The following is a 13,188-nucleotide window of genomic DNA, read 5'->3' as shown; positions in this document are numbered from 1 at the left end:
ATATATATATATATATATATATATATATATATATTGTTATGGAAATATACACACACACACACACACATATATATATATATATATAGAGAGAGAGAGTTTTTTTATGGAAAAAAAATTTTTTTTTTTTGTTATTGGAAACACGAACTGAGGAGTATATATATATATATATTATACATGTATATTATATATATTATATATGTATATATATATATATATACAGTATATATATATATATATATATTTTTCGAATGATTTCACCACACAATTCTGGTCATAAATACAAAACAAGTATTTGTGTTTACAGTGTGTGCTGCCAGTATGTCTTTGCGCATGCGCACTCCGTCCTCAGCTCATTTGAAGGGGCAGCATTGCCGACTCGTCTTCATACGAGAAGAAGCAAGAGAAACCAGCAGGCGGCACCGGGCTGAAGCTCCACATGAACCCGGTTCCTTCTTTATTTTTCCATCTCTTCCCCCCCTTCTCCTCGTCATCGGATTGTTTATTTGTTAGATTTTGGACTCGGGCTGGATTGTATTGTTGAAAAGGTGGCAGCGATTTTCCTTCCTCCTCAGCAGCACAGCAGCTAACGCCGTAAGTTCATTGATTTGTTCCCCGCTTTTTGGGACGCAACTGTGGTGTTTGAATGCTTCCATTTAATCCTACACTATCTTCATTGTTGTTTGCTTTCATTTGGCTGCGCTTTAATTGACGACAAAAAATTAAAAAGAGGAACTGTGCCAGTGAGCAAAAGTTAGCAATGTCCGAAAGTGATTTTTCGAACATTTTCGTCTTGGATAAATAAGATGTTTTTCCTCCTCGGTGAATAGTCCGGAAGAGATGCAAGTGCAAGGCTTTTAAAGCCAGTCTTCCCCTGCAGGTGTTTTTTTTTTTTTGACGCTGCACTTCCGCACCATGCTGTCAAATACCGTCCATCCTGCTAGCATAAACTACTCACGCTAATGCACAATGTTTGCTTACTTACACTGATTGAACTCATTTCATTCTATTTTATCTTGTTTCACATCGTTTTTTCCTCCAAGAGTGGCACTTTCCTGGCTCCAAATGAACCAAAACAATGCCCTGTGGAACCCGCTTGTTGGCATACCTGTGCGCTTAAAACCAACCGCCCTTTCACACCTACGAAAGTACCGCATAAAAGCGCCTCTCTGTGTCTTTTGTTTGCATTCTGATTGAATGAATCAACATTGCTACGAAAGCTAGCTCATTATTATACAGCATATTTATTAAATAGCCCCTTTGATTATTGCTAATCAAAGCATAAACACACTGAAAAACATGGTATTAACTGTTTTAATTGGAGCTCCAATTCAATGTAACACACAGAAAACAACAAACAATTCTCTGTTTGCGTGTTTATTCGCTGTGATTAGCATTTTGGTTGAATTTAAGATGATTTCTACGGAGACCAAGCGCCTTATTATGTACATTAAAGAGACCCGTTGCTCACCGAAACAGCAGAACAACCTGAAGAGCCTGTTTGCATCTTTAAGCGGTCCTTATTTCCTGGTTATTCACGTCCTATTTCTTCTCCCCAATGTGGTTTTCTTGCCTCAGAATAAAGGAAGAAGAAATACCGAAGTGTTGTCGGCATACCGATGTGCGGTACTGTTGCTCACCGAAACAGTAGAACCCACTGAAAAACCTGAGAGCCTGTTTGCATCTTTAAGCGGGTCTAACGCACCTTATTATGTACATTAAAGAGACCCGTTGCTCACCGAAACAGCAGAACCCACTGAAAAACCAGAGAGCCTGTTTGCATCTTTAAGCGGGTCTAACGCACCTTATTATGTACATTAAAGAGACCCGTTGCTCACCGAAACAACAGATCCCACTGAAAAACCTGAGAGCCTGTTTGCATCTTTAAGCAGGTCTAACGTACATTAAAGAGACCTGTTGCTCACCAAAACAGCAGAACCCACTGAAAAACCTGAGAGCCTGTTTGCATCTTTAAGCGGGTCTAACGCACCTTATTATGTACATTAAAGAGACCCGTTGTTCACCGAAACAGCAGAACCCACTGAAAAACCTAAGAGCCTGTTTGCATCTTTAAGCTGTCCCTATTTCCTGTTTATTCACGTCCTATTTCTTCTGTTGTCAGCATACCGATATGCGGTACTTTCGCTAACCGAAACAGCAGCACCTACTAAACAACTGTAAACAATTGTGTTGCTACTGTGCTACGTTCACGTGCATGTTAGCTTCGTGCTTTATTAGGTGCATTAAGGAGCACCATCCTGCTAAACCAGCTAGTTGGCATACCTGTGCTAAAGTAGCAACTGCCACTTTCCCAACCCTCCTTCGTGTTCTATGGTGGCGTTGATGTTCATGTTACTCTCGTTCACATTGCTTGGCGCCGTATTGTCTGTTATTTCACGTCCTGTTTGGTGTTTCAAATGTGGACTTCCTGGGTGAAAATGAAAGAAGAAGAAGAAATGCAGAAGGGTCCTGTCGCCGTGTAGCGTGTTGGTTACGTGCGCACTGCAAAACGCACACGTGTCACAGTCAAAAGGTGACATTGATGGCAGTAAATGTTGCTAATTACGCCGCTGTTCTCTTTTAGCACATCTTTGTGACTGACGCTCTGTTCAGGCCTTGGACTAATGGCTTGTTTCCTTTTGGGTTATTTTTGTTTGCTCTTACGGACTCACACACACACACACACACACACACACACACACACAGGCAGTCACACCTGCCCCGCTCATGTAGAAATGTGGGATGTCTTTGTTTGGGACTTGGCTGGCTGATTTATGGCTGTTGCTCGTAGAAGTGGTACAATGTTGCTCTTGTGGCGTGTCTTTAAATATACTGTGGCTACTTGTTCATGTGAGGAAGGCCAACGGGGCATGGAGGCTTTTTGGGGATCTTTGGGCTGTTTATGCGTGCTAAAGGGACTGTTTGCAAACGGCTCAAGATTACATTTTTGGAATGCAACAAATACGAACATTAGCGCCAGCTAGCGTATTTTAAAGATGTATATTTGTGCACTTAACAGGATGATTGGTGTTCATGGCTGTCACCCACTGTTGCCCCTTGTATACATACAGTATGTGTTCGTAGCATATGCACATGTGAAGCTAACGTAAAAAAAGTCAAACTACGGATTTTTAATCTCTGTAATTTGTGTTCCACTTGAATCTGAATGTGATTGCTATGAAAACTAGCACCTTATGATATGCATTAAAGTTGCTAGCCAAAACCAGTGATGTCACAGTTACTAAGAAAAAGTAATCCGATTACTGAATTAAAAAATAACTTAGTTACTTTACAGATTACTTTATTTTGAAAGTAACAAAGTTACATTACGAGTTACTTTTTCAGTTAATTAACATCGGCTGCCTGCAACGACAACCGGTCTATTATATAAAGTACCGTATTTTCTGGACTAAGTCGCTTCAGAGTATAAGTCGCACAAGGCCAAAAATGCATAATTATGTAGAAAAAAAACATACATAAGTCACATTTTTTGCAGGTAATTTATTTTCCAAACTACTTGACCAAAACAGACATTACATCCTCTTGGAAGGCAAGTTCTAACAATAAAATAATAGAGAACATGCTAATAGGTGTAAGATATGCTAACACAATGGTTATTCAGCTACATGAAAAAAAAAACATGAACAGAAAAGGTGTCCAGTGTTTATGTAACATAAATGTGTTTTTCATTGATAAGTCGCTCTGGAGTATAAGTCGCAGGAACAGCCAACTTATGAAAAAAGTGTGACTTATAGTCCGGAAAATACGGTAGTTATATTAAAAATATAACTATAATATATTTTTATTGGCGCAACATCAGCAATGTTTTTAAAGTTGAACTTGAACTTGAAAGTTGGATTTCAATTTCCTGAAAAATCGTGTAGCGTTGGGTGTGTTGGTGCTGTTTCGTGTGTGGACTCTGGAGCGCGTTTGGAAGAAAATGGAGTAGAACCGGGATATAACCGTGAGTTCTAAGGAAGGTCTGCCGGCAGGACAGTAAGTGTCTTATGTTGTTTTGGAAAATAAACCGCCATCCCAACTACTGTTATTCAACCGTCGCTACGATAGTAACGCAGAGTGACTGTGGATAAGTAACTTAAATCAGATTATGTGTTTTGAAATAGTAACGCCTTAGATTACTCGTTACAGAAAAAAAGCTTATGCAAGAGTAAGAGTTACCAACATCACTGACCAAAACAGAACAAACAAAAAACGTTAGCAACCATCTGTTTGCGTCTTTAACCTTGAAAAGGAGCATTTCCCAAGTGACGTCAACAAAGGCGACTGTTGGCTTTTTATAAAAGAAAAACTAAGAATATAATTACAAACAATATAGCACGTACTTAAGCAATGTTGATAAATCATGTCAGTGACTTAATGACTTATTCATTAAAGAGCTCGGTTGCTAACCAAAACAGCAGCACCCACTGAAAAGCCATAATAAAATTTCAAGATGTCATTTTCCACATTTACCGTCTTATTGATGTATCAAATTTTATTTGATTAATTACTACAGTCATCCCGTGCTTATCACCGATAATTGTTTTTTCCAGATGCAACCGCAATAAGTGAATTTCTACAAAGTAGTATTTAATAATAATACATGGAATATTATTGTAGTTAGATCATAGAACATTTGTGACTTTGAAAATACGGGTTTTAACATTATTAGATTCCAAAAGACATGTCACACTCTTATTATTCTGTGTTGACAAACATTGTGCAGGCTATGGCATTACAGAAACTTACCACTTCCACATAGAATGAGAGGAAAATGACTCAGTGGCCAGTGTAACGTCATGTGTTACAGCATTACTAATGACTACAATACTACATGTAACTTGTCTTTCAATATTTTTGGACTAATAGTAGACCACAGTCAACACCAAAACAGCCATCATTTATTCAGTAATATTAAAAAAAAACAATATTCGAAGACTATTTCAAATGTAGCCGTTAGCGACTGTGCTAACAAAGCATAGATGAAATGAAATCGAGTGACGCGGTTGAGATATTTTGGAAGACTGTGGACAAATTTTCCAAACAATGTGAAGAATATTTGGTGGTAATTTGAGTCACCATAACATTTCCGGTATTTATTAGTTCCAGTGGCACATGATTGGCTCTATGGTCATTTAGTTTAGTCCCGCATAAGTGCTTACATGACAAGACACTAGACATTGATTTATAGCCTAGCATGTTGGGGCACGTTAAATGTTGCTGACACGCTGCATAATTTATCAGGGCTAATGCTCCATGAGGTCATTTTATGTTTTGGGTGCATAGACGTGTTAAAGGTTTTTTTTTTTTAAAGACATTGGCTGGATTTGTTTTTGCAGGCCAAGCCATCCAGATTAAGGACATGACATATTGTAGAAAATATCGTGTTTGCACGGAAGTGCTGGGATTTGGATGAGAAATGAATATTATTGATCAGGATGAATTTGGATTGCAACGGTGCTGGGTTTGGAACAGGCTGGCATGACAGCCTGGCGCCCACGCGGACTCTGCAGTCCCGTCAGCGAAACCGGAGTCTGCCCAGCAGCTCTCAAATTTTTAGCACACGGCAGCACATCTCCCCTTCTCATCTGGCAGGCCAAACGTAGCGCTAATTCAATTGGCCGGCGCGATAGTAAAAGCTTCCCTAATTGGCCGACACGGTGCAGCTGGCTGCCAGGGCTCCGGTAAAGCTCGTTCGTCGGGGAGTCGGTGAGTGGGGGGGGGTCCCAGTGGGGCTGCAACGGAGCGAGGAGAAAAGTAAACAACGGCTGGGTAGCGTAACTGGGCTATGTTGTTTATGTTGTTGGACACCACAGAAAACACACAGGCTCCTTCTTCTACCCGATTGTATCTCCATGCATAATTGACACTCATACTCCAGCTGGGGGTGGTGGGGGGGGGGGGGATTTGTCACGTCAGGAAATGTCTTCCCTTTCCTGGGAATAACACTGCAGCAGTTCCTGTTTCCTTTCACCTCGGTGAGGAATCCAGCAATGTCATAGAGACATAGAGAGTGTGAGGGATGGCCTTGTAAGGTTCCCTAACGCCGCACACGCACACACACACACACACACACACACACACACACACACACACAAATGAATCCTTTACAGGGTTTGGTTTGCCAGCACCATCTTTTCATGAACTCTGACTTGGTGTGTTTCCCTTCAAATAATCCAATGGGGACCTTTTATTAGGACCTGCTAGGCACAAACATTTGGTGCCTTGTTGAAATATTGAATTTGGAATGATGAGGGCTGTCACAAATAGCACGTTATTTCATTCACTTCAATCCAACCAGTTTTGAGGGGGAAAAAAATATATATATATAATAAAATAAAAAAATATATATATAGATAAAATATATATTTATATTTTATATATATACTCTATATAATATAAATATATATATAATTGTGTCCCATAATTGATCTTTTTGTTCATAAAATACAGTAAAAATCAGCATATTTCACACATAGTTGCAAATTGGGATTAATCATGATTAATTAATTAGAAAACTGTGATGGATTTCATTAAAACTTTTTTTTAATGATTTTTACTGATTTTTCAAGACAACCCACTCGTCCGCCGTGCCACACTATGTAGACATGATATATAATAATAAACATTAGTCTCTCATCTTTCATCACAAAGTCAAGTTTGTTTCTACCATCTTGGATTCTTTAATAATCAGCAGTACAACATAGGTGTGTTAGCAAAATATCACTTCTCAACAAAAAAAAGTATTTCTATAAAAAGATACATTCCAAACATAACTTTCACTTTGACACAAAGTTTGTTTTTTCTTTGGGCTTTTTCCTGATTTACAGTATATTTAGCCAAAATACTATGTAAACAACGATGCCACAACATAAACAACAAATGAAAATAACTTTTTTTTATTTTTACAAATGTAACAGCAGGTACTGTTTGGAATTGAACTGTGTGTGTGCATGTGTTTGCGGACGTGTGTGCGTGTATGTCACATTGCTGTGGACTGTTCTTTTACATAGGATAGATGGATGCCCAGCTCTTAAAAATGCACTTATTTAGCACCTTGTGGCTTAAAACTGCACCAAACATGATCTCTTTTATTGTGCAGTTGTGTCATCTCCTCATTTTACATCTCACACAAAAAAAAACATAAAGACATCTTTGGGAGTGAGCGTTTTGGTTGGGGAAAAAAAACCCATAAATACACTATGTCTTTGGCAGCAAATGAGTAAATTTTTAACATTTTTAATATAATGAACATATGCACAATATGTCAAGCCTCACCTCTGTTATGAGGGCAGACAGAAGCACAGTGTAGCGCCCCCACACAGTCACACAGTGTCTGCCATTCATGGAAATCCCCCAAAATGCATCTACACTTAAAAAAACAAAAACACTCAATTTCAATTACTTGGTGTCTGAACTCAACTCTTCATGGCCGGTAATAACGCGGTTAAAAGTGTATCAAATATTCTGTTACTTTTAAAGAGACATACATTTTCATGTGTGCTATCTTTTAGCTTCACATACATGTTTGTTTTATTTGGAGATGTTCATACTTATATATGTATAATAAATAATTGTGAAAAAATATATCTATAATAAAAATAAAATATATAAATATATTTATATGATATATATATAATATTTAAAAATATATATGTAATTGTGTCCCATAATTGATCTTTTTGTTCATAAAATACAGTGAAAATGTGCATATTTCACACATAGTTGCAAATGGTGATTAATCATGATTAATTAATTTGAAAACTGTGATGGATTTCATTCAAACTTTTAAACATTTGATGGCCCTCGTCATTACTCCTGCTGAAATCTGTGGCCCCGCCTCCTGTGGACGTGATGAATGAAAGCATTTTGAGAGACATGCATTTTCAGACATGTGTGCTATCTTTCAGCTTCACATACATGTTTGCTTCATTTGGAGATGTTCATACTTATATATATATATATATAATTGTGGAAAAAATATATAGAATAAAATAAATAAAAATAAAAAATATATATAGATAAAATATATATTTATATTTTATATATATATACTATATATAATATAAAAAATATATATTGTGTCCCATAATTGATCTTTTTGTTCATAAAACACAGTAAAAATGGGGATATTTCACACATAGTTGCAAATTGGGATTAATCATGATTAATTAATTTGAAAACTGTGCATGTTTGCTTCATTTGGAGATGTTCATACTTACATATATATAATATATATTGTGAAAAAAATATATATATAATAAAAATAAATACAAATTAAAAAATATAGAGATAAAATATATATTTATATTTTATATATAGTATAATATAAAAATATATTTAGAATTGTGTCCCATAATTGATCTTTTTGTTCATAAAATACAGTGAAAATGGGCATATTTCACACATAGTTGCAAATTGGGATTAATCATGATTAATTAATTTGAAAACTGTGATCATTCAGTTCATTCAAACTTTTAACCATTTGACGGCCCTCGTCATTACTCCTGCTGAAATCTGTGGCCCCGCCCCCCTGTGGACGTGATGAATGAAAGCATTTTGAGTTGGCCGAAGCCAAAATGATGACATGCGGTGTTGACGCATGCAGCGTGTTGGCTTTGACATTCAGACATCGGAGATGCAATCTGCGCTATCGGTTTTCTGCTGCGTCTCACTCCGCGTCAGCGCTTGCACATGCTTTTCTCACGCACACACACACACACACATATACACACACACCAGCAGGATGTTGGTACACATCTTGATGACCCGTTTCAAAACAAACCCTTTTCTTGTCTTCCCACATTTTTCCTGTTGTTTGTTCACATCCCCTCCACCCCCCCCCCCCCCCCCCCCCCCGCCACCTCCACCCCACCCCTGCCCAAAACTGCCCAAAACTCCTGTCCCCAGCTTCTCTGCTGGCTGTGTTAAAGCGAGCTTAGAGCAGGGAAATCATAGCTTACCCTCATTCAGGATTCCTGGAAGATCAGGCTACTTAAAGCAAGACCATATTTGGACCGGGACTGGATGTGTGCCAATTTGAATCCCGTTATGGTTCAACATGTTACGGTGCCCCAGAGCAAGGCACTGCCTGGGTGGGCTATGAAGATGTCCCACCTCTGAGCAAAAGTAGTGAGTGAGGAAACAGCAAAGGATGCATCTTTGCCACTTTGATATTTTGGAAATTCTAAACACCCGTAGATTATGTTTGTTAACCACTTACATATGGAAAATCCATAAAAAAATAGTTTTCGTATATTGCCTTCACGTAATATGATGACTTTATTCCCACAATATTTGAATTCTACTCCCAAAATATTACAACTTTTTCCCCAACCAAATTTTCCCAAAACTTTTATATTTTTTATATTATTTTTTTATTTAATTTTGATTGTTTCTCATATATATTCTCATATTAAGTCATATTATGACTTAAAGAGGACCTTTGCAATTTAGATCCTCCAGAATCTGCACCTATACCAGCTGTACTTCCTGTAAATTTTCTTCTTTTAATTAGGACTTTATTCCCATAATATTATGACTTAAAGGGGACCTATTATGCTAATTTCCCCACCCTTTCTATTGATTTGTGGACTCCTATAGAGCAGCTACACACAATAACCCGCACAGAAAACTATTTAGATCTTCCAGCATCTGCACCTATACCAGCTGTACTTCATGTAAATTTTCTTCTTTTAACTAGGACTTTATTCCCATAATATTATGACTTAAAGGGGACCTATTATTTTTTTACATTACATTTTTCCACCCTTTCTATTGAGTTGTGGACTCCTATAGAGCAGCTACACACAATAACCCGCACAGAAAACTATTTAGATCTTCCAGAATCTGCACTTCATGTAAATTTTCTTCTTTTAATTAGGACTTTATTCCCATAATATTATGACTTAAATGGGACCTATTATGCTCATTTTCCCACCCTTTGTATTGAGTTGTGGACTCTTATAGAGCAGCTACACACAATAATTCGCACAGAAAATGATCTAAAAAAATAGCTGTACTTTATGTAAGTTTTCTTCTTTTAATTATGACTTTATTCCCGTAATATTTTGACTTTATTCATATAATATTATAATTTTTTCCCCAAACCAAATTTAGCATGAACAAAAACTTGTTAAAATGATTTAATAATTCAACTTAATGCTACTAAAATTGCATTATTTTTTCCTTATAATATTACAAATTTATTCTGGTATAGTTGTGACTTTTCTTCTCATTATTATCATTTTTCTCTGAATATTTTAACTTAGCTGTTATTTCCCTTTTTAATTGTGTGGTTTCAGGTAATATTTTCTCTCCGCTGCTTGTGACCTCTTGACTGTTGTTAGCAGATGAATTGCCGCTTTCATGTTAAGCAGTGGCGAATCACCCCGTAATTGGTGGCGGAGATTATCAGCGAGGTTCCCCGTGTGTGTGTGTGTGTGTGTGTGTGTGTAAGATTCCTTTATCTGATTAGGGCGTTTATCTAATAAAGGAGGATTTATGGGATTCAGCTCTCTCGCCACTCTAGTCCGCAAACACTCTGCAGCCCACGCTGACATGTAGACTAGCGAGAGGTAGAGATAGGGCGGCCATTAAAGGCGTATAAACCATGTGCTGCTATGCTGCTGACAACAGCAGGTTACATTAGCTAGATGCTCATTTTGCCTGGAAGAAGTTATTATTTGGAATTACTTCGAAGTTAGCTTTGATGCTTTTATTGAATAATGGTTAAATAAATGGAGTTGGAATTTTCTGAATATTATATATTTTTCAGACAATATTTGACACACAATAACCTGCACAGAAAACTATTTAGATCTTACAGCATCTGCACCTATACCAGCTGTACTTCATGTAAAATTTCTTCTTTTAATTAGGACTTTATTCCCATAATATTATGACTTAAAGGGGACCTATTATTTTTTTACATTACATTTTTCCACCCTTTCTATTGAGTTGTTGACTCCTATAGAGCAGCTACACACAATAACCGGCACAGAAAACTATTTAGATCTTATACCAGCTGTACTTCATGTAAATTTTCTTCTTTTAACTAGGACTTTATTCCCATAATATTATGACTTACATTAGGTTACATTGGCTAGATGCGCATTTTGCCTGGAAGAAGTTATTATTTGGAACTACTTCGAAGTTAGCTTTGATGCTTTTATTGAATAATGGTTAAATAAATGGAGTTGGAATTTTCTGAATATTATATATTTTTCAGATAATATTTGATTTTTTTTCCCACACCACAAATAAAAATACATGCGATATTGTCTGTATTATTGATAATGTATCATGGCCTATCACAGGAGTGTCCAAAGGGCTTGACCAATTTTTTTACATTTTGTAAAACAACTCCTGTAAATATACAAATATGTTTTTTTTAATATTTAAAGAATAAACAACCTGGATCTCAGTTTTTTGTGACAAAGTGTATTATTAACTAAGAACTTTTTCAACCTTCTTCTCATACCTTTTTTCTTATCATATAATGTCTTTATTCTAATAATATTTAGACTTTATTATCATAAAATAAAAGCTTTTTTTACCTAACATAATTTTCCAAAAATTGGGTTGTAATCTTGGGCATCTGTGTGGCTCTGGATTCGTCGCCATTTCCGTCTGTTAGCGCACAATTCAGCAACTTCTGTCTTCTTCACATCAAGCAGTTTTTGGAGATCGGAGAAAAATAGAACTGGTGCCCCCTACTGGGACAGAAATACTTTACATACAAGTCTGAAATTCACACACCAAAATACGTCTATAGATGTGAATTAGTGAGTTCATATGTTTTCTCTTAATATTATGACTTAAATTGCTGAATAGTGTGCCAATAATGGCCCCTGGGCCGCACTTTGGACACCACTAGTCTATCACTAAATGTTTGCACTCATTACATGATGCCATGTCTGGGGGTCAGCGGAGTTGTAATGACCTAGATTGTGTCCTAGACCTAGTCCATAGTTCATGCGTGTCGGTTTTCCTTATGTCCCGCCTCCAAACGGGCAGGAAAAGGGTTTGGCACCGTGGTACGGTTACGGTACGTGTTACGGTACCCAGAACAAGTGCAGAGTGTGGCCTTGTGATCTAACATAGTACTAACGTAGTTCTAATTAAATTAGTCGATTGCATAATGTTGTCAAAAGGGCTGAAACCAACCATCATTTTCATAATTGAATGTTATTATGACTATATTACATTACTATGTATTATTTTTTGGATTAATCAACAATCCCTTTAAAGATGCATAAATTGACCCCCCCCCCCAAAGTCATGCCAAAGGGGGCGAGGAAGAGGAATTTATCCGACCGCAAAATTGAAGTCGAGAAGTATAAACAATCAGCTGACAAACATCACAAACTCTGCTGCCCAGACTGCTACACGGGCACGCCAATTAACCAATAAGAAATAAGCAAATCGACTTTAGGGGCGGGCTTTATGTTTGCTCTGGGAGGGGGGCGGGGCCTTGTTTGATGGTCAAGTTGTGAAGCACGTAGCAAGATGCTTAGTCACATTTGACAGGAAATCTGGATATTTACAATACAGTTTATTAAACGATTAATAAATTGCCAAAATAGTTGTCGATTCACTGGATAGTGGATTAATCATACATTAATCGTGCAGCTGTAATTATTATATATATTTTTGTATTTTTTTAATGATACTGTTCCATCCTTAAAGGGCCAGCCTTAAAGGGCCAGCCTTAAAGGGCCATCCTTAAAGGGCCAGCTGTAAAAGGCCAGCCTTAAAGGGCCAGCCTTAAAGGGCCATCCTTAAAGCTCCAGCATTAAAGGGCCAGCCTTAAAGGGCCAGCCTTAAAAAAAAAAAAAAAAAAAAAAAAAAGATACTGTTCCTGGTTTGTGTGGACCCAATCTCGTGTATAGTGGAGAGTCTGACACCTTTACTGTTTGATTTACTGTTCGATTCCCCATGATTTATTAGCAAAGCTAAACGTTCTGTGCCATATGCTGCTTTTGTGGTGCTGGCTGGGAAGATGGTGGCGATGCCGTGATGAGAAGAGCAAAGGCCTTCAGCCCAAGCGTATTGAATCCTCCAGACAGATCTTTTAGGAACCGTATAGCGGCCGCCGTCTCACTTGAGCACACAACTCAGCTTGAAGCTGTCGCTCGGCTGCTGACTTCGTTTTTTTGCATTGTTGGGTTTTGGAAGGTGGAAATGTTA

The 13,188-nt window shown here is 37.4% G+C and overlaps 1 protein-coding gene across 2 annotated transcripts in view; it reads left to right on the top strand.

Moving 5' to 3' along the window:
- The first annotated feature begins 371 nt into the window (after positions 1-371).
- strbp (spermatid perinuclear RNA binding protein) overlaps positions 372-13,188 on the top strand; it is a 101,245-nt gene continuing 88,428 nt past the window's right edge. For both annotated transcript variants that reach the window (XM_058057906.1, XM_058057903.1), the window contains exon 1: positions 372-591. The gene's annotated coding sequence lies outside the window, so the exon portion shown is untranslated. The remainder of the gene's footprint in view (positions 592-13,188) is intronic.

The sequence above is a fragment of the Doryrhamphus excisus genome, chromosome 19 (assembly GCF_030265055.1).
Source record: "Doryrhamphus excisus isolate RoL2022-K1 chromosome 19, RoL_Dexc_1.0, whole genome shotgun sequence".
Classification (NCBI taxonomy): Eukaryota; Metazoa; Chordata; class Actinopteri; order Syngnathiformes; family Syngnathidae; genus Doryrhamphus; species Doryrhamphus excisus.
Note: the sequence above shows the minus strand (reverse complement) of the source record. Positions and strands in the feature narration are given on the sequence as shown.